Consider the following 22,674-nt stretch of genomic DNA (forward strand, 5'->3'; position numbering starts at 1 on the left):
CCCCCCAGTCACCAGGGGCAGCCTCCACCAGGCACCCACTCATGTCCCCTATGACCCCCACCCCCCCAGTCACCAGGGGCACCCTCCACCAGGCCCCCACTCATGTCTCCCACCACCCCCACCCCCCCAGTCACCAGGGGCACCCTCCACCAGGCCCCCACTCATGTCTCCCACCACCCCCACCCCCCAGCAGGTCAGGGGCAGCCTCCACCAGGCACCCACTCATGTCCCCTATCACCCCCACCCCCCCAGTCACCAGGGGCACCCTCCACCAGGCCCCCACTCATGTCTCCCACCACCCCCACCCCCCAGTCACCAGGGGCAGCCTCCACCAGGCACCCACTCATGTCCCCTATCGCCCCCACCCCCCCAGTCACCTGGGGCACCCTCCACCAGGCCCCCACTCATGTCTCCCACCACCCCCACCCCCCCAGTCACCAGGGGCACCCTCCACCAGGCCCCCACTCATGTCTCCCACCACCCCCACCCCCCAGTCACCAGGGGCAGCCTCCACCAGGCACCCACTCATGTCCCCTATCACCCCCACCCCCCAGTCACCAGGGGCACCCTCCACCAGGCCCCCACTCATGTCTCCCACCACCCCCACCCCCCAGTCACCAGGGGCACCCTCCACCAGGCCCCCACTCATGTCTCCCACCACCCCCACCCCCCAGCAGTGCAGGGGCAGCCTCCACCAGGCACCCACTCATGTCCCCTATGACCCCCACCCCCCCAGTCACCTGGGGCACCCTCCACCAGGCCCCCACTCATGTCTCCCACCACCCCCACCCCCCCAGTCACCAGGGGCAGCCTCCACCAGGCCCCCACCCATGTCCCCCTGCCCCCAGGTCCTGACGATACACAATCATGGCAGTAATGGGCAGCATACCCAGCACGAACACCCAGGCAAGGATTGCATCCACCCACATAGTGAATGCAATTACATGACACAACCCCAATGGCAAGTATGTAAATGAACACATGTCCGTCACACACACATACACAATGGCTGCAAGTGAATGTCAAAACCCATATCATGACATGTATGAAACCAAAGACAAAATAACACAAGTGGAAGTAAAAATAAAAAATGTATTAAAGATTAAAAATAAGTAAACAAATCAAACATACAACTATGTGGATAACAAAATAAATGGTCCATGTTGGAGAACCAAAGTAAAAATCAAAAAACGAAAAAGGAATACAAAAACAAATGTTGACCAAAGCAATATCAAGTAGAAGCAAAAGAATGAAAAACCATTTCCACATGGTGAACACAATAATGAAAAAAAGAAAATGTTCCTTCAAAAAACAAACTAAATACAGGAATGTACCAGGGTCCATGAGCCCAACACCATAAAGGAAACTACTACTACTACCTAATGAAAAAAATATATACAAAAAAGTGGCCATTGTCCGAGCGGTCCAAAATAATAAAAACAAATAAAGGAAACCTAACACTAACTAACTATATAACTATATACAAAGGCAGCGGGCAAGTCCTGCGGCTCACTTGTTGATGTTGCTGGCCAGGGCATCATCGAACTCCATGTCGATGTCCTGGAGGCGGGACTCTGTCCTGGCCTGAGGTCTCGCAGGGATAACCCCATGTTCAGCTCAAACTCCCTGCGAGCTTCCTCGAGGCACTCAGCCCACCTCAACGCCCGACGCATGGAGAACTCCGCCCTGACCATGGCGAGCCGCTCCTCTTCCGCCCGCTGCCGCTCCGCACCTATCCGCTGGACCAACTGCTCCCACACGGAAGACACCACCATCCCAGGGTTGCCCTGCCCTCCGGCCGATGCCTGCCCCTCTGATCTTGATGGCCCCGAGCCATGATGCCTCCCACGTCGAGCCCGCTGCTGCCTCCGACGCCACTGCCTCTGCCAGCACGACGGCATCCAGGCTGATGGAAACCACCGATGCCGTCGTGCACATGCCCTGCCTGATGATGCTGTCACATCTTCCATCTGCTGGGGTCCAGTTGCTGTGTTGTCCACCCCTGCGGGACCTCCGACTCCCAACTGTGGCAGGGATGGGATCCCCACCGAGCTGGCTGCATTGGTCGGGGCAGGTCCACAGGGGGCCCTGGTGGCATCTGGGCTGGAAGACGGCAAGGAGAACGACTGGTGGATAGCCTGCACAGAGGAGGAGAGGGCCGCCACATTGGCCAACACATGCAGGAAACTCCCGAACATGGCCGATCCCAATTGGGCCACGTCGGCACGGTGCTCTTCGTGATGACGTGCGTGCTCCTCCCGGGAAGCAAGCACGGCATCACGAATCACAGCCGTGCGCATCGCGACCCCAATCAGGACCTTCTCCGCACGGCCAGGGGTTCCCACGTCCGCAGGTGGAGGGGAGTCAGGTGACATGGACATCCCCTCTACCTGCGGACGGGCCTGGGACGGGGCATCCCTGCTGGTGCATGGTGGTGCACTCACAGGGTCAGGGACAGCGACATGCACAGGCCCCTCCACGGTGACCTGTGCTGCCTCCTGCCCCTGGCCCTGGACTGCACCACTTGCACCAGCAGGGATGCCCCCACCAGGCCCCATGTGTGCCCCAGTGGCGGCCTCCTCCTCCTCTGTGCAAACCACCAACCTGGATGGCTCCTCACCGTCTCCCACCGTAGCAGGCCCCTGTGGGGGCTCACCCGCCCCTTTTCGCTGCAGCTGTGGGGGCATCCCCGCCGCCTTGCTCCACAGCGCCGTCTCCGCCCTCTTCTTCACTAGCCGCTGCGTAGAGGGAAACAAAGAACACAAGCATCAGGGCACTGTACAATGTCCCCTAGACAGGAAGCAATAGCAGATGAGCACCACTGTCAAAGTACACTTCCATCATGTCCCTCCACAACACATGGGTCAGTCCAGGCAAAACACACACAGTAATGGACCCTTGAAACATTCAATGATATGTAACTCACATGCATCGTGGCTCATGCCTATCACATGCACACACTTCACCTCAGTCACATCTATCTGGCCCCAAACACACCAAACACAGCGGATACAAGGGTAATTTGGCTGCTTCACTGAATCTGTGCATTGTCACACACATGTGTCATGCATCCATGGCATGCACAAGTCACAGACACGCAGGTCAGGCACACAGACATGGCTACCATATATGTACCTGGCATCAGCACCCATCCCTCACCCCCACCCATGTCCAGGTACAGAGACTGGCATGCTCTCATGTTCAAAATCTGCATAGGGCTCCCCATGCGGCATTTGAACACATGCAACAACCATGTGGGTCACACATCACTGGTCGCACATGCATTACCATGATGTCCCTGCACACATACATGCATACATGGCCTATGGCACACATACAGGCAAGTATCATAGAACCAGCACACCGCAACATGCCCTGTCTCACACAGTAATGCTTGGACACTTACCGCTCAACTCCAGACGGGCCTCCCTCTCAAGGATCTGGGCGTGGAGCGCTGGGCGTACGCGTTCCAGGACCCTCATCTGGATGGAACTCATGCGGCCCCGGCCCTCCTCCACGAGGCGCCGGGCCTTCACAAGGGTCCTGGACCTCAAGTCCTCCCAGCGCTTCTTGATCTTCAGGACGTTGCGGGTTGCCACTCCCTCCACGTTGATGGCAACCACACAGTCGGCCCAGATCCTCTGCCGTCCTTCCTTGCTGGCGCGGGACGATCCAAAGAGGGCATCATACTGCCCCAGGACATGCTCCACCAGGACACCAACTTCGGTGGCAGTGAAGCTGGTGCCCCTCTGCCCCTCTGGCCTGGGGTTGCCACTGGTGCCAGATGTGGAAGTGCCCGACATGGCAACCCCAGAGGCAGGTGTGGGTGGGCAACTGGGTCCTGGGGCTGGGCTGTGGAGCGATGTAATCCCAGTCGGGAGTCTTCAGTTCCAGCAGGGGTGGACACAGCAACTGGACCCCTGCAGATGGCTGATGTGCAGGCACCAAATGGCAGGGCACGGTGGCAGCAGGCAGGCAGGCAGGCAGGCAGCAGCAGATGGCACGTGGGAGGCTGCTCGGGGCACTGGGGGGCAGTAACTCGGCCTTCTGGGCAGGAGCGTGGTCTTCTGTGTGTTTTCGCGTGGCCAGCTTGTTACGGAGTGATTTGGCACGTGAAAATCCTGCACGTCAGCGTGAAATCCGAGGAAAGGCCCTTAGCACGTAAGCGCGTCAGCACGCATACGCGATTCTATTGGACCAGAGTCCCTCAGCGCGTAAGCGCGTCTGTGACGTGACCTGCACGGGTGTTCCCCACTCAGCACGTGATGACGGGGCACACGTGGAAATACTGCACGTCAGAGTGTCATCGCGTGTAATTGGACAAAAGTGCGCGTACACGCGATTGGCCTATGTACGTGTATTTAATGGGTGCGCGGGCACTTACACACGCAAGTACGTCAGCGAACCTGTATCCCGTGGTGCGTGTGAATTTCCACACGCTATTGGACTGGGAACTGGATTCCAGGGGTGCGCGGGTCACACGCTGTATCCCGTGGTGCGTGTGAATTTCCACACGCTATAGGACTGGGAACTGGATTCCAGGGGTGCGCGGGTCACACGCTGTATCCCGTGGTGCGTGTGAATTTCCACACGCTATAGGACTGGGAACTGGATTCCAGGGGTGCGCGGGTCACACGCTGTATCCCGTGGTGCGTGTGAATTTCCACACGCTATTGGACTGGGAACTGAATTCCAGGGGTGCGCGGGTCACACGCTGTATCCCGTGGTGCGTGTGAATTTCCACACGCTATTGGACTGGGAACTGGATTCCAGGGGTGCGCGGGTCACACGCTCGCCTAGAACACGCGCAAAGCATAAATTTGCGCACTTTAACAATAACAAGCTCAGACGCCAGGATGAACATACCGTTCCTAGCAGCAGTGGCAGTGGGCTACCAAAGGAGGAGGAGGAGGATAGTCAGGGCCAGAATATTCACACCCAGAACCAGCCTTTTCGGGATGCCTGATGACCAGGTGTATGGGAGGTACAGGTTTCCACCACACATTATACTGGACCTGGTGAGTGAGTGGGAGGATGACCTCACATCACCCACCCTGTGCTCCCAAGCACTCAGCCCCCTGGAGAAGGTCCTCAATGTACTGCACTTCTTAGCCACTGGATCATTTCAGCGGACAAGTGCCATAGTGGGTGGGGTGTCACAGGCCACCCAGTCACGCTGCCTACACCAGGTCTTGAACATCATGACTGCACGCCCATCAGTCCGCAGGCACATATACCTGCCCAGAACACCTGCAGAAAGGCATGCTGCCGCCCTGGATTTTTATGGTGTGGCATGATTCCCCAAAGTGCTAGGTGCCATCGACTGCACCCATGTGGCTCTACGTCCCCCCAGGGCATCTGAGCACATCTATAGGAACCGCAAGCACTGGCATTCCATCAACGTGCAGGTAGCATGTAATGCCGAGGGAATCATCACCTCAGTATATGCCAACTATCCCGGCTCCACCCACGACAGCTTCATTTACCGAATGTCCACCCTAAGCCGGGACCTAGAAGCTGGGCGGCATGGCGATACATGGCTGCTTGGTGAGTATGTATGCCACTGCACATGCATGCATGTTGGATACTGAGCAAGGTCACAACCCCACCAATGATACCAATCACCACCTCCACAGGGGACAGTGCCTTCCCTCTCAGCCCCCACATGATGACGCCAATTCGGAACCCCACCACGCCACCCGAGGTAAGATATAACACAGCCCACATTACGACCCGGGGCATAGTGGAGCGCACATTCGGAGTGCTAAAGTCACGCTTTCGCTCCCTTGACCGTTCTGGCGGGCAGCTGTTATACGCTCCCCAAGTAGTGTGCAGGATCATAGTGGCAGCATGTGTCCTGCACAACGTTGCAACACGCCGGGGCCTGGCCGTGGACATGGTGGTGGCCCCACATCCCCAACCACATGCACAGCCGCTGCGCATGGGAGGGGAAAGGGCACGGGGGGAGGCAGCCCGTACACAGCTAGTGGCTAATTACTTCACATAGAAATCACACCCCTGTGGAGTGCACACTGCCCTGGCACATTCCATCTGACAATCAATGATGACTCAACCTGACACTGATCCTGAATGTCTGGAGAATGAACCGTGAATACCATATCAGCCTGAGATTGTTCACCTGGAAGTGTCACAATGTGTGCATCCCTACCCACACAGACACCACCAATGCAGTTTTGTGAAGTTACACATTCAAGCAGCTAAAATGATTACCCACTTGCAAAATGCAACAAGAGGACAGTGCCATGTCAGCCAACCCAACCCCAGCACCGCCACACGACACACCGTGCCATGTCATGCTAATTGCAGGTAAACAAAGTAATCCCCACAACATGACACTAGTCTCACTATGTACAGTGTCCCTATTAGAAACCTGCAACACCTGAAATGCTCACAGCAATGCCGGACCAACAACATACTTGAGCACGTAGTACCATTAACATGACATCACAAATGTTACATATTAGTAGTCTCACCACCTGGAAATGCCTGCACTCCCTCCACTACCAACTGTGCAGTGTTGGCGCCATGTAGAGTTGTAGGTGCACTGCTGCCAACATGGACCCCATCTCCAGACTAGAGGTCCTTGTGTAGACATGAGGAAGGGACCTGCAAATTGGGAGGTAGACACAGAAGATGAGTTACACATCAATGCAACATGCAGTGTACAACACAACAGCAATATGCACTAGGAATGTATACACAGTATTGACTACAGACTGCCCACACAGCTCATGGGAGTCCAACGTCACTGTGTAATTCACTGTCACTTGGGCACACCCTTTGCAAGCCCATGGAAACGGGAAGCAGGAGGGGTGTGTGTGACTCAAACCCAAGCATCTGAACCAAATACATTACAAGCCTGCATGTGCCCAGCCACAATGCAACGTATGCCCACAGGAACCACGGAAGCCAACAAATCGTCCCAAAAAAATAGGGAATAAAAGAAATAACAATAAAAATAAAAATAAGAAACAATCAAAAATGGCCATTGATGGGCCCGGGGGGGTTGGGGAGGCCACCCAGGAGGTCCGAGGACAGGATGCACACCAGAACCCACCTGCGTGGATCCTGGGAAAATAAAACACCTCCATGGGCTCATGGCCCACACGGCTACCCTGTTGTGGGAGTATCACTGCTGTCGCTATTATCACCCTGTGCAGCTGCATCCGGAGGTGGTTGCACTATGGGAGGCAGCCCACGCAAGGCCCTAGTCTGCTCCTCCATGGCTGCAAGCATGCGGGTGTGGTAGGTCTGGTTCTGGAGGATGAGTGTGCGGAGGTCCCCATGCAACAACTCACGGGATGCCCGGACCTCCGCCCTCGTTGCCTGCATCTCAGCTGAGAGCGTACGGGTGAGACGCTCCAGCTGCTGTTCTGTCCTTTGGTGTGTTGAAGCCTCAAGCTCAACAAGAGTCGTCCTGAGGTGAAGGAGCTCCTGCCTCAGGGCTTCCCTGTGGCCCTGGGACTCAATGGAGATGGCCTCCTGCAGAGTCGCCAGTGCCGCCCGCCTGTCCCTGTTGGACCCCAACATGTCCTCCCTGTGTGACTGGCAGATGGAGTCGGTTGCCTCCTCTAGTCGCTCCATCAGCCTTTCTGGGGGGACAATGGAAGTGGCCACCCTATCCATGGCCTGAGCCATCATCTCGGATGATGCAGCCTGTTGGGTTGCCATACCGTAAATGGATTGCTCCCATGCGGTATTGCCGGGTGGCGTACGGCCACCACGTCGGCGGGCACCACACCTGTCTGGGGCAAGGCGAACTGCGCCTTGCTGTGCCGGTACTGCCTGAGGCTGCAGGACTGCATTCCCCCTCTAATCTGCTGGCCCAGGAACAGGATCAGATGTCGCGGAGTGTGACCCTGCATCCGTAACCACCGAAGGCGTAGCTGCCAACACTGACATCCCCATGGAGGGTTCTGACCCTGGTGCAGGTGGGTGAGACAGAACAGAATCCCTCCCTGGAACACTCACCTGCGACGGCACGTAGGTCTCATCCGAATCAACACCTGAGTACAGCTCGGGGGAGGTGCAGCCAGAGACACCCCTTGAGAGCACGACCTGCAGCACTTGTGGGTTCTCCCCCACCACCACACCACGTCCCTCACTGGTGGTTGGTCGGCCCTCGGACCCCTCCTGGGTCTGCACCATCTCCACAACCCCAGCAGTATCAGGTGCGTCTTCCCCTGCAAAGACATGAAAACAAAGAAATGGAAACAGGCATTAGCACCATGGCACACAATGAGGGCTGAGAAGCAAGAGAACCAGTACTTGATTGACACATGTCCCACATGACTAAAACCCTCCCATGCATGCACCCTCACTGCGTATGAAGTGCAGGCAAATGGCACACACTGATGACACCAAGATGGAAAATGAACACATTTTCTGCATGCTGCCTGGCAGTGGCATCACACATTGGCCTGTGATTGCCAGGTGAAACACACATGCCATCACACAGATGGCATGTACCATTGCTATTGAGTGAAGATGGAGAGGAGGGCAGCACCTATTCATTCAGTCCAGTTCCCGCATGTAATTGCTTTTCTAATTCTAACAGGTCAGATTTTTCACCTGGAGCTGACAGTCTGAAATGGTCCAATTGCACAGGGACATGTGTGTACAAATGATATCCAGGTAACAAAGTCACTCCACTTCACCATTGCCATGTCAGACATGTGACTAGTGGACAGCGACATGGCTAGTAAAAGTGGGGGAATGCAAACAATCTGACTGAATGAACAGTGAAAAATAAGCAACAATGTTGTGGCAAGGTGACACTTCAAGGGCAACTGGCGTGCAGTTGGGCTAGATGTCTACTGTTGGCAGAAGGGATACTGCTATGGCCAAATGCAGCTGCGCAGGAAGTATTGCATGAAGCACATGGCTGACCCATACGACTTAGGCGCACACACTCTCACCTGGCACACAAACAGAAGCCCTCACACACACACCATGCACATGGATGACACACACATGCATGTGCACTCACCGGACAATGCCTCGTAATCAGCCAGATCTCCCACGCCTTGGATCTGTTCCTCCGTGACGTAGGTCCCAGCGACTGACTCATGTGGAGTGAGTTCCATGTCTACTACTGGAGACCCACCTCCAGTCACTAGAGTTGCGGCATGACTTGAGGCCAGCTTACTCTTTGCCCTGCGCTTTAGGTCATTCCAGCGCTTATAGCAATCATTGGCTGTGCGCCTCACGATTCCAAGGGCAAATACGATGTCCGCAACGGTCTGCCAGTGTGCCTGGCGTTGTGCAGGTGTGGTTTTGGATCCTGCAACAATGACCATCTCGTTGTCATGTCCGGACACATACTCGACAAGTGCATTCAGTTCGTCATCCGTGAAGCTGGGCTTCCTGGACGGGCCGGACTGTGTAGCCGTGTCTGGGGCATCAGCCTGTGCCGGACGAGCACTCTTCCTCTTCCGCTTGGAAGGTGGTGGTGATCCTGAGTGTCCTGCGCCGCTCTGGACACTAGGGGCAGGAGCCCTGGTGGACTCTGTATCAGGAGTGTGGGATTGCACACTCAGCATGGGAGTTGGTGCAGGCATTGTGTCTAGTGTGATGGTGTCAGGGGGAATGTCAGCAGCATGGACTAGGACCGACACTGTCCTGGCTGGGTGTGTGAGGGCTGGGGTGGATGGAGCCGCAGCTGCCCCTGCAGCCTCTCCGCCCTGCCTCCTTGGTGCAGCAGATGACCTTGCTGCCCCAGATCCACGTGGCATGATGGCATCAACGTGCACCAGCGCAAGTGTCGTAGCCCTGCTGACCTGGAAGTCAGCCATGGAGTCAGCCAGGTCTGGTGCCACAATGGGCTGGTCCAACAAGGGCTGAGCATGGATGGTGTCAGCCACATCAGCCTCAACGGGAGGGGGGGAGGGGGGATTATGGGTGCCCGTGACTGGTCCTCCACACATGGGGGGACAGGCTCACCCTGCAAGTTACGACCACGTCCCCTACCGGATCCACCACGGCCACCACTTGTGGCTCTTCCACCTTTGCCACCCTTACGGAATCCTCGCCTCCCAGCCATGGCACTGATGTTAATGTGCGTATGGGAGTGGATGTAGACTATTGTCCTGGGCAATTGGGGGTCAAAGGAGTTGGGTACCAGATGGTAATTGTACCCTAGTGCTCTAGCAAGGCTGATTGTAACCCCTGGGGAAAGATGACGGGTCACGCAACGCACAGGAGGCCCAAAAAAGGGAGATGACGTGCACGCAACCCCTCCTAGACCACGTGTGCAGAAAGAAAAACCTGCACTACGCTGTGGCACCCAGTAACACAAGAATGAACGTATGCGTGTCACACGCAGCCTAGAATGACCTCTGAAGGGGTAGGCTACACACGGGGCAAGCACAGATGTTAGATACGTGCGTGACTCACCGTCTGCCTGGTAAACGAGCGTGTAAAAGGAGCACGTTTGGTTGGCAACACCCCCGCCAAAAGAAGATTTGTACGCTGTCTGAGGAGACAGGACAACAGTAGAAGGGAACACTGTTTGAGGGAACAGGCCCAGGTAAACCAGTAAAAGAGAAAAATGAGAAAAAGCTGTCAGAGGTAACAGGGAATACAAACTTGAAACGCCGTGAAGTAAATCGCGTGTGAAACGACAAGAAGTACAGAATTCACCCACTCGCTCTCCACGAAAAGCACGTACAAGGAAAACGTGTTCTACACGTACCTTTTATACAGGCCCACACGTCCAGCGTCACTTACGTGGCGTGTACGCGCTAGGGCCATTTCCACCAATTACATGCTTTGTCACTTCTGCGTGTAGGGCCATTTCCACCAATCACACGCGATTACACTCTGACGTGCAGTCTTTCCACGTGTGCTCTGTCATCACGTGCTGTGTGGGAAACACCTGTGCGGGTCACGTCACAGACGCGCTTACGCGCTGAGGGCCTTTCCTCAGATTTCACGCTGACGTGCAGGATTTTCACGTGCCAAATCACTCCATACCAAGCTGGCCACGCGTACGCACACGGAATACCACGCTCCTGCCCGGAAGGCCGAACTACTGCCCCCCAGAGCCTGAGCACGCTCCCACCTGCTGCTGCCTGACTGCCTGCTACCCCTGCACTGCTAGGGGGTGGGGGTGGTGGGTGACATGGGTGGGTGCCTGGTGGAGGCTGCCCCTGCACTGCTGGGGGGTGGGGGTGGTGGGAGACATGAGTGGGTGCCTGGTGGAGGGTGCCCCTGGTGACTGGGGGGGTGGGGGTGATATGGGACATGAGTGGGTGCCTGGTGGAGGCTGCCCCTGCACTGCTGGGGGGTGGGGGTGGTGGGAGACATGAGTGGGGGCCTGGTGGAGGGTGCCCCTGGTGACTGGGGGGGTGGGGGTGGTGGGAGACATGGGTGGAAGCCTGGTGGAGGGTGCCCCTGGTGACTGGGGGGGTGGGGGTGGTGGGAGACATGAGTGGGGGCCTGGTGGAGGGTGCCCCTGCACTGCTGGGGGGTGGGGGTGGTGGGAGACATGAGTGGGGGCCTGGTGGAGGGTGCCCCTGGTGGCGGGGGGGTGGGGGTGATAGGGGACATGAGTTGGTGCCTGGTGGAGGCTGCCCCTGCACTGCTGGGGGGTGGGGGTGGTGGGAGACATGAGTGGGGGCCTGGTGGAGGGTGCCCCTGGTGACTGGGGGGGTGGGGGTGGTGGGAGACATGAGTGGGGGCCTGGTGGAGGGTGCCCCTGGTGACTGGGGGGGTGGGGGTGGTGGGAGACATGGGTGGGGGCCTGGTGGAGGGTGCCCCTGGTGACTGGGGGGGTGGGGGTGTTGGGAGACATGAGCGGGGGCCTAGTGGAGGGTGCCCCTGGTGACTGGGGGGGTGGGGGTGATAGGGGACATGAGTGGGGGCCTGGTGGGGGCTGCCCCTGCACTGCTGGGGGGTGGGGGTGGTGGGAGACATGAGTGGGGGCCTGGTGGAGGGTGCCCCTGGTGACTGGGGGGGTGGGGGTGATAGGGGACATGAGTGGGGGCCTGGTGGGGGCTGCCCCTGCACTGCTGGGGGGTGGGGGGGGGTGGGAGACATGAGCAGGTGTGCAGGGTAGTCCCCTGTTTTGTGGGCTGCCTGCAGGGGCCGTGGAGGGTGTACAGGGAACACCTGTGAGGACCCACCCAGCCTAATCACTTGTGTAACTTCCCACGCACCCCTGTAATACACGTACCAAGCCAAATCGCGTGTGAGAATTCCCGCGCACCCCTGAAATACACGTACCCTGCTGAAATCGCGTGTAAAACTTCCCGCGCACCCCTGAAATGCATGCGCCCAGGCTATTCGCGTGTGGAACTTCCTGCGCACCCCTGAAATACACGCGCCCAGGCTATTCGCGTGTGGAACTTCCCGCGCACCCCTGAAATACACGCGCCCAGGCTATTCGCGTGTGGAACTTCCCACGCACCCCTGAAATACACGCGCCCAGGCTATTCGCGTGTGGAACTTCCTGCGCACCCCTGAAATACACGCGCCCAGGCTATTCGCGTGTGGAACTTCCCGCGTACCCCTGAAATACACGCGCCCAGGCTATTCGCGAGTGGAACTTCCCGCGCACCCCTGGAATACACGTAGCACGCTGGGAGACATGAGTGGGGGCCTGGTGGAGGCTGCCCCTGCACTGCTGGGGGGTGGGGGTGATAGGGGACATGAGTGTGGGCCTGGTGGAGGATGCCCCTGCACTGCTGGGGGGTGGGGGTGGTGGGTGACATGGGTTGGGGCCTGCTGGCAGGTGCCCCACAGTGCTGGGGGGTGGGGGTGGTGGGAGACATGAGTCGGGCATGAGTGGGGGCCTGGTGGAGGCTGCCCCTGGTGGCTGGGGGGTGGGGGTGGTGGGAGACATGAGTGGGGGCCTGGTGGAGGCTGCCCCTGCACTGCTGGGGGGTGGGGGTGGTAGGAGACATGGGGGGGGCCTGGTGGTGGGTGCCCCTGGTGGCTGGGGGGTGGGGGTGCAGGGGGACATGAGCAGGTGTGCAGGGTAGTCCCCTGTTTTGTGGGCTGCCTGCAGGGGCCGTGGAGGGTGTACAGGGAACACCTGTGAGGACCCACCCAGCCTAATCGCGTGTGATAATTCCCACGCACCCCTGTAATACACGTACCCAGCAAAATGGCGTGTGATAATTCCCACCCAACCCTGTAATTCACGTACCCTGCCAAATCGCGTGTGATAATTCCCGCGTACCCCTGTATTACACGTGCCCTGGCTAATCGCATGTAAGACTTCCCGCGTACCCCTGTAATACACGTTCCCTGGACAATCGCGTGTTGAACTTCCCGCGTACCCCTGTAATACACGTTCCCTGGACTATCGCGTGTTGAACTTCCCGCGCACCCCTGAAATACACGTACCCTGGCACCTTGGCTAATCGCGTGTATAACTTCACGCGTACCCCTGATATGCACGTTACCCGCTTTGCGTTCCTTGTTTGGCAGCCCTGTAAACTGGTCCAGGGTTAGCGCAGCCCTTTGCGATGATTTAGCGATTTTGATGGCTTTTCCTTGCGCGAGGGCGTTCTTGGGGGCGTTACTGGCGCTGCTGCAGGGTCGCTGCGATACTCTGCGCCACGGCTGGTTTGGGAGCCTAAAATCCATGAATACGCTGTGCGCGGAAATCGGTTTTAGCGCACGTGCCTGGCGCAGACAATCGCACGCGGACACTCTGCGCCAGCCGCTTGCGACACTTTTCTGCGAAATTCTATGAATTACCCTGATAGTGTTCTTTAGGACACTTTAATTTTTTTTTTTTACGAACATTTCAGGACACTGCGTGTGTTCTTAGACAGTTTAAATTTGCTAGCAAACAGTAAGGACAGATATAATGTTCTTCAGGACACGTTCAATTGCGTTTATTTACTCTGCAATTTCAGAGCACCTGCACTGTCCTCGGACACCTACATTGTTTTTTTTTTTTAAAAAACATGAAACTATTTACAACACAATATGGTTATGGTTCCAAGTGAAACCAAAAAAATAACTGATGACATCACATGTCTGGCTCCCTCTTTTTTCCTTTAGTGATATATCTTGACCAGTAATAGTTAGGAACAAAGAAATCAAAAAGTACTGTATTTGTAGACTTATACTTCAAATATGTTCTTACAATAATTCACTTAGGGTCCACTCACAGCATATGAAACATATACATAGGAAAAATACACACTTAAAAGATAGCAATGCTTTCTGCGTATGAAGACAATCATTAAGGTTATTAACACTTTCTTATTGTTCTGCTGTTTTTTTTATCACTTCTCTGGATGTGCTCATATTTGTATTTGCATTACTTTCTTTAGGGTGCAGTCACATCATGTTATATTTGTACATAGGGAAGTAGTAGGTTTGAAGCAGAGTAATCCTTTCTGTGCATAAATATAATCAGTTAGGTTGTGAACACTTTCTGCTTCTACTGCTGCTTTTTTGCATACTTCACTTTCACTATTTATACTCTATTTGTATGTGTTGTGTCTTTGTGTTTTCTATGTAATAAAGAAATTATGTAGTAAGAAAGCATTTATCATTTCACTATTCTGCATGGGAAGATTATGAATATTGAACCTCCATCATGTATGCTGCACACAATGCTTATATTTATACATGAGTAGCTTACTATACTGTATAGAACTTAATAATAGAATGCTATTTATATCAATGCTTTATGCACTACATAGCTTAAGATATCTATTCGAATTATCCTTGACACTTTTTCTGTCAACATTATAATAAGAATCCCTTGTAAAGAGTTTTCCTGAAAAGTACATGCACATGTGATGTAATTACTGATGTCATAAAGGCATTTGTGATGTCATCTTTGATGTCCTGGGTGTTAGTCTTAGCAAAGCACAGTGGTGGCGCGAGTTATGGTTGCTTAGCTTACCATAACTGGCAAATTTTTTTTTTGGTTTCACTTGGAACCATAACATCCCTTTAACAAAGGTTTTTTACTGAATTTCATAGGATTTTAGTAGCACAACGTAACCGTAACGTCCCTTTAACAATGTTTTTTTACTGAATTTCATAGGCTTTTAATAGCGCAACTGGACCATAACCTTCCTTTATCAAATTTTATTTTATTGAATATAGATATTCATATTGTGAATTTTGATAGATGTTTACTAGGATTACCTGACTTTGTATACATGTAACATGGAACATACTGAACCCCCAGCTAGAGATTTTGAAGTCTGCGGACTCTGTGTATGTCCGCGGACGGATGCGGACAACATCAACACTACCCAAAAACTCAGGGGGTATCTTAAATTGTTCTCTCAAGTCATATAAACACTGCACAAGTTCAAAAAGCAGCATATAAACACATTATATGAAACAATAAATAAGAAGTGGAACCTATATATGTAATGCATCAACCATACATTTAAATAACATATTTACTAAAATGGAATATACCAAAACAAAACAGATATGCCTCCAACATAATTACCTCACAGAAACTGCACAGCTAGGAACAACAGCAGACCTAAACAACAGTAACAACGCAACTTACCAGAAGCTAGTAAGTAAACTTCATTTTTCTTATATATTTCTAAACTTTCTGTATTAGGTACACTAAAAATAATATATATATTTTTTTTACACAGAAATGGCCAGTACTTTGGAATGGCTTGAGGAAAATTTTCCACGTGAGGAAATGACTGAAGATAGTGATACTAATGGAAGACAATTCTCTATATAACCAAATTAATAATCATAACTTTATGTGTACTTAACATTTTAATTTTGTATTAACAGACCATGCAATCATTGAGAATAATACACCTAAAGACAAATTAGAACATACTCTGCAGCGCATGGAAGAAAACATTGACATGCTAATGGAAAATTTCAATCTTTTGAAACATTTTGTGGAGGACCACATAAAAGAAAAAAATAAATATCATTGTCCCACATGTACCTGTTCCCCCTCTCCATGTCCCAGTCAACTATCCCCAAACCTTCCCCACCAAGAAAAACATTACGATGAGACTTCCATCTCTTCATCTCCTCCCATCCAGCCTCTCCAAACCCCCAATTACCCTGTGTTTGTGTCAGTTTCTGCTTCCCCCACTCTTGCATAAATTTTACATCTGTATATAATAAAAAAAATATTATATGTGTTTTAATTCAGTCCTTTGTGTCTTATTTTTTTTTAAAAAGGCAGTTAGGATGTCTGCGGATAGTGCGGGTGTCCGGAATGTCTGTAATTAAACAAAATGGGGGTGTCCTAAGGACATTAAACCTGTCCATAATGTCCGCAGGCAAGTTGAAACTGTTTTAAGAACATGGACACTGTCCGGGTTGTCCATAATTAGCCAAAATGGAGGTGTCCTAAGGACACTATTCCTGTCCGTACTATCCGCAGGCAAGTTGAAACTGTTCTTAGAACACCCTGAGGCCAGCGGGCATGTTGGCACATTACAAAAATGTAAATAAATAAATAAACACATTCGGTGTCCGGAATGTCCGCAATTAACCAAAATGGAGGTGTCCTAAGGACACTATGGGCCTCATTACACAGACGGCGGTGGACCAAGGTGCTATTAGCACCTTGGTTCATGCCGGTAAAATGACGGCACCGCCTTGGTGGAAAGGGGAATTACCGCACTATTCCAAGGTTGGTGGGGCGGTAATTTCCCCATCCCCCATTGCCCTTCCCCATTCCCATTTTTGCCCCATAGGGCATAATGGGAATGGGGAAGGTTCTAATTACGGCACCGCAAAAAGCAGGCGTTAAATTCTCCAACCCGCAAAGGAACCTCGTAGTAAGGCGGTAAGGGTTTACCGGTACCGGTAAAATACCAGTACCGGTACACCCTTATTGCCTACCGTGTAATGAGGCCCTATGTCTGTCTGTAATGTCCACAGGCATGTTTAATCTGTCCTAAGAACATGCGTGGTGTCCGGGTTGTCGTAATTAACCAAAATGGAGGTGTTCTAAGGACACTATGCCTGTCCGTACTGTCCGCAGGCAAGTTGAAACTGTTCCAAGAACATGCACGGTGTCTGCATTGTCCGTAATTAACCAAAATGGAGGTGTCCTAAGGACACTATGCCTGTCCGTAATGTCCGCAGGCAAGTTGAAACTGTTCTAAGAACATGCACGGTGTCCGCATTGTCCGTAATTAACCAAAATGGAGGTGTCCTAAGGACACTCTGCATGTCCGTACTGTCCGCAGGCAAGTTGAAACTGTTCTTAGAACACCCTGAGGCCCGCGGGCATGTCGGCGTGTTACAAAAATCAAAATAAATAAATAAACACATTCGTGTCCGAAATGTCCACAATTAACCAAAATGGAGGTGTCCTAAGGACACTATGTCTGTCTGTAATGTCCACAGGCATGTTTAATCTGTTCTAAGAACATGCGTGGTGTCCGGGTTTTCGTAATTAACCAAAATGGGGGTGTTCTAAGGACACTATGCCTGTCCGTACTGCCTGTAGAACATCTAAGCACATGCACACCACACCCATAAGTCCTACGAACATCGTGCCTGTCCGTAACTGTCTGTCTCACTTGTGTCGCACTTTTAATTAGTTTCAGGACCCGAACACTGTCCGTAGAACGTGCATGCGCACAGCCGTTCCTGTACATTTGGTGTCCTGCGGACACCCGTTCTCTTCGCGGATGTGTTCACGACATCATCATGTGGCCGCACCCACGCTGAGCGTGTGTCCTGAACTGCGGACACTGTCCGCGTTCCCGAACATTTTAAAAGTAATTTTCCAGGCAATCCAAAGTATTTTATAGTAAAAACTCACCATAGCACATGTCCCAGACAATGACCCTGACTTTCTATATACTTTTAGGAACTTTTTGAGCCTTTTTGGGGTGTTCGATCTGTCCGCAGACAGCGCGGCTGTCTGCAGAGCGCACACTTGCACCCCTATAAAAGGCCACACCCCAGAGCACATCTTCATTCTGTCTTTCTACTATTGAAGATTGACCTGCTTTTGCTGCCTTTGCTGTTGCATATTCAAACCAGATGGCATCCAAGGCTGCTGTTCTTCCACCTGGTGCTACATCTGCCTCAGCACAACCCCAAACCCTCCACCACCACCTCCCCAAGGTCCTGAAGAGGGGAACATGCATGAGGATGTAGAGGAGGATGAAGAGGATGAAGAGGATGAGGTAGTGGAAGTCCCTACTACCAGCACTCGCCGTGAGTCTTGGGTGTGGTGGTAATTTACCATTCAAGGTGACGTACCAAAAGCATGTGCGAACAAGGTCACCTGCAACCAGTGCAAAATGGTGCTGAGTCGTAGGAGGTCTGGTTCGTACAGCTTTGGTACGACATCTATGAAGCGACACCTAAGGTCGTTCCACGGTGGTGCCATTCACAAGGTTGTACCATGTGATCAACATAGTAGGTTGAGTTCCTCTACCACATCCTTCATTTCCGCTCCTGTCACCACAAGAGACACTCCTGTGAGACAGCGCATCCCTCCAGCTAAGGCCCACCCTACATATTCCTCTCTCCACCTGCCCTTTCTTATCCCTGTGGTTGGTGTCCCCCCATACTCTCCTTTACCCTCTGCTCCTAGTGTGTCTTGTGTAAAAAAAAAAAAAAAATCCCAAAAAAAAGGCTTTTTTCAGAGCTGCCTTTCACGGTCTAAAAATATAAGTAACAGATAAATTGAGCGGGGCCCTGTGCATTTGTTTTAGAAGTTCGCGGACATCTAAAATGTTGGGGTGCTGCCCTATCAAAACCATTGCACTTTTCTGTGGGAGGAAGTGATGGCTCTGAAAAGAGCCTTCTGGGGTGCATTTTTGTGTTTGAAAAACTTGAAATAGTCAACACCTACTGCAAAATGGATGGCTGTAAAAAGGTTGTATTGCATTTTGTACATTTCTCAGAAAAATCTGATTACCAGCATAAGTAAGATGAACTCCATCTCTGCGAAAAAATGTATGTGCTACGAAACATAATATTTTCATTGTGGAAAGAGGACATGCCAGCATCTCTTAGAAAGGCAGAGACAACTTTATTAACATTCCGCCTCGCTTTCTCCATTTGTGGACCAAATGAAGAAGAATGCAGCCATATTTGTCTCTGCGCAATACGAGAAAAAATTACTTCGGAATTTGGAAACGTTTCCATGACCTTCCCAAGTCGTTCTTTCATCGAAAATTGCAAAGAAATTCCTGACATATGTCCTAAACGGTTCCCTCCACAATGAATTATAATTATGTCTGGATGAAGCCCTGAATCCAAACTAGCACAGAGAGGTACCAAGTCCAACCAATTCATTTCACGCCCTCCATGCCAGTGAACTTCCACATGAGGGAATCCAAGAGCTGCAGCTACTCCACAGAGTTCTGCATGCACCTCCAACCAATGTATCCTTGAGTCTCCCAAAATCTAGATAATGTGTTTTCTGAAACACACAGCCATAGCTAACTGTTCTTCGCTCAGGAAAAAGACTTTCTGACAAGCTCTCTCCTTACACAACACACCCAGTAAACTTTACTGACCAATCCCTTGCTCTGCTCATTCTCATTTGCATGCCTCTCCACCCCAAAATCCCTGTATGTAATATGTGGTGTCCGCAGTCTACCGTCATGTCTGCGGACATATCGTAACTTGGACAGCCCTTCTACCATTTCCACTTCAATCTCTGTGCCATTCCCTCATTGGATACAGCTAACCAGTCACACAACCATCCACCAATCACATCTAAGAACTCTACATCTAACTCCATCAACCGAGTTCAGCACTTCAAATGTACTGTTGATCACTCTGAGTACAAGTCTCATATCATTGGAAAGCACCTACTACAAAAACTACTCTACAAGTCTCCAAGATTTCTACTTGCAGCTGCATGCATATCCACATGCATGAATACAAACTACAGGTGTGCATATTTTCTGCACATTACATGTACAAGACTTATAAATGCACACAAACAGAGTAACTGCCACTTAATATGTATAAACTATAAAATTAACTTACTGTCATTTTTCCAATCTGCTAAAATCAACTGCCACTTCCAAACCTGTCTGCTATCTTTTTTTTTTTTACAGACACACCGATCTAAAAAAATATTATATTAGAAGATGCGAGAAATAACAATAGAATTGTGGAAAAACACTTAGTAGTGTATTATAAAATTACACACAGCCACTAAAAGGTCATGCATCTTCATACACTCACACACATAAACACTATCATTGAAAAGCTCCCAGCTGCAGTAACACCACTACCTATACATCTCATACTTCTGCTTAATTACCCACACATTCACAAATGCATAAATGTCATGCTTTCCTATACAGTTTCTGCCGTTTACCTTAAAAAAATTGCAAAATAAATATATCATTATTTCTTCTTTCTTCTAACATCCTATAACACAGCTTTAAAAAACCAAATGAGTTTCATACAGTTAATATTCTACTCATTTGCAAAGCATGTTGAATTAAAATATTGTAAATAAAATATAAAGGCTGCACATAGTCAAATGAAACTGCATGCATACACTATGTTCAGATATTAAACAAACAAGAAACATCTCAATTAATATCATTGCTATAACACACAAAATGACTAACTTCTTTCTTTTACAATTGCAGTGAAGACCACTCTCCTGGAAAATAGCAGCATCTGAACTACAAACAACAACTCCAAAGAAACCTGCTCATTCCACAAAAAAAGAGTAAATACAATACTACCTTAATTTCGCTGCCTATTCTTTAAATCTTTACATGGTCTTGCTCCCCCTTATCTCTCCTCCCTCCCCTCTTTCTACACTCCCACCCCCTCCCTTCACTCTGCTGACCACTTCTTTCTCACTGTTCATCCTTCCCCTTGTGCCACATCTCATTTCCGCTCCTTCCATCTACTAGCCCCCCTGCACTGGAAATCCTTACCTCTCTCACTACGCTCTATTTCAACCTTTTCCTCATTCCGCACTTCCCTCAAATCTCTCCTTCTCCATTCAACGCCATGAAACTGCTCCCCCTCGCCTTATTTCCTTGATTATATCCCTCCCCTCACCCCTTCCCCCATTCTCACCCTTCACCCCATCCGTTTCCCTCCTCCTTCTATTCCCCGCCCCTCCCTCTCTCTCTCAGTTCTACTGCACTACACTCCTTCTCCCCTTCAGTTTAATTGCTCTACTTACTATTTTGTGAGTCTGATTCTCAATTGTAAATTGCTTCTACTGTTACTGTTATAAAGTTAATTGTTATATGTATCCTGTTGTTGTTAAAATGTGCAGTGCTTTGGTGTAAAGCGCCATATAAACTAAATAAATACAAATACAAATATTCGAACTGTTACTCAAACACACTGTGCGGTTGATTCATGTAATTTGTGCACCAAAAACATGAAGATTTGTGCACCATTCTGCCCACAAATCACCATTTATTAAACAGGGATTAGCAAGCAGAATGGCACACAAATCCCAGTTTTTCGGAACACAAATAACATAACTCAGCCCCTAGAATGTTAGTATTACAAAACAAAGAACTGTTTTAATTTTATACCATTTGATTTACTATTAGCTCTTCTCCTCACCACTATCTCACTTTCTACTGTCATCTGAACCGCAGTATAGTAACACACAAATAGAAGAATAGCCTTCCCAACTAATTTTAGCTGCCCAATGCACAATCACACACCACCACATACATCTTTACCATCATACTCAGACACTCATGCATACAGCACACAAACATTTCACAACAGCCCTACTCATACCTTCTTTTTTGTTTCAACAGACCCCACAGAATGCCTACCTGAAAGGAAGTCAATAGCTAGCAACGCAGAAATAGAGCAAATGAAAATAAAAGTGTCCAAAATAAGCATCCATTTCTAGCAGAGTTTGTACAAAAAGTTCAAACAAAACAGCTAATACAGTCATTTAACAAAACAAAACAATGTTCCAGAACAGAAACTTTACCTCCTCTATCAAAATATAAAAGAAAACAGAAAATGATTAACAAGAATGCAGCTATCACTACTGCTAAAACTGCTCCTATAAATCTTGATATAGTGGCAAATAACCATACCAAAAAAATTATTTTAGCAAAAATGTTCTGCCACAGAGTCCTTCAGAATCTTATAAAAACAGGAGGCAAATCACGCACAACCCTTAAAACCTACTACCGTAGAAAATTAATCTTAGAAGCTTTGATAGACAGTAAAACCCTTCTCAAAAGAAAGTTATTTATTTTAGTGTTCAACAGAATGAAACCACTAACAAAACTAACTACTAAATTACAAAAAAGACGTCTCAACAAACGGAATGTCAACAAAAATAACTTCTCAAATATCCGTGGAGGTGAAAGGAGTCACACCATGGGCTCAGAACCATATTTTAATAAAGAAGCATACAAACACAATAGCCATACATAGCAGTGGACGAGGTTATGAAAAACTTAATAAAACAATAATGCAACAAGAAATACTGCTTACAAAAATATCCCCAGAAAACTCAGTATCAACTCTCCATTCAACTGAACCAGAATGTCCAGTATACAAAAAGCCATGCACATCAATGTGTAACGTTGCCAAACAATCTTTCAAATCTTTACGCCAGTTCCTCAATCAATATGTGAAAGGCAAAGACAAAATCAAAACAAAACTGCTGCAAAATATGGATACCTGTCCAATGTGCAAATACACATGACTGCAAGGACATTCATTGGCCTGCATTTCAGGACC

Source organism: Ambystoma mexicanum, chromosome 8 (genome assembly GCF_040938575.1).
Source record: "Ambystoma mexicanum isolate Mex_15411 chromosome 8, UKY_AmexF1_1, whole genome shotgun sequence".
Taxonomy (NCBI): Eukaryota; Metazoa; Chordata; class Amphibia; order Caudata; family Ambystomatidae; genus Ambystoma; species Ambystoma mexicanum.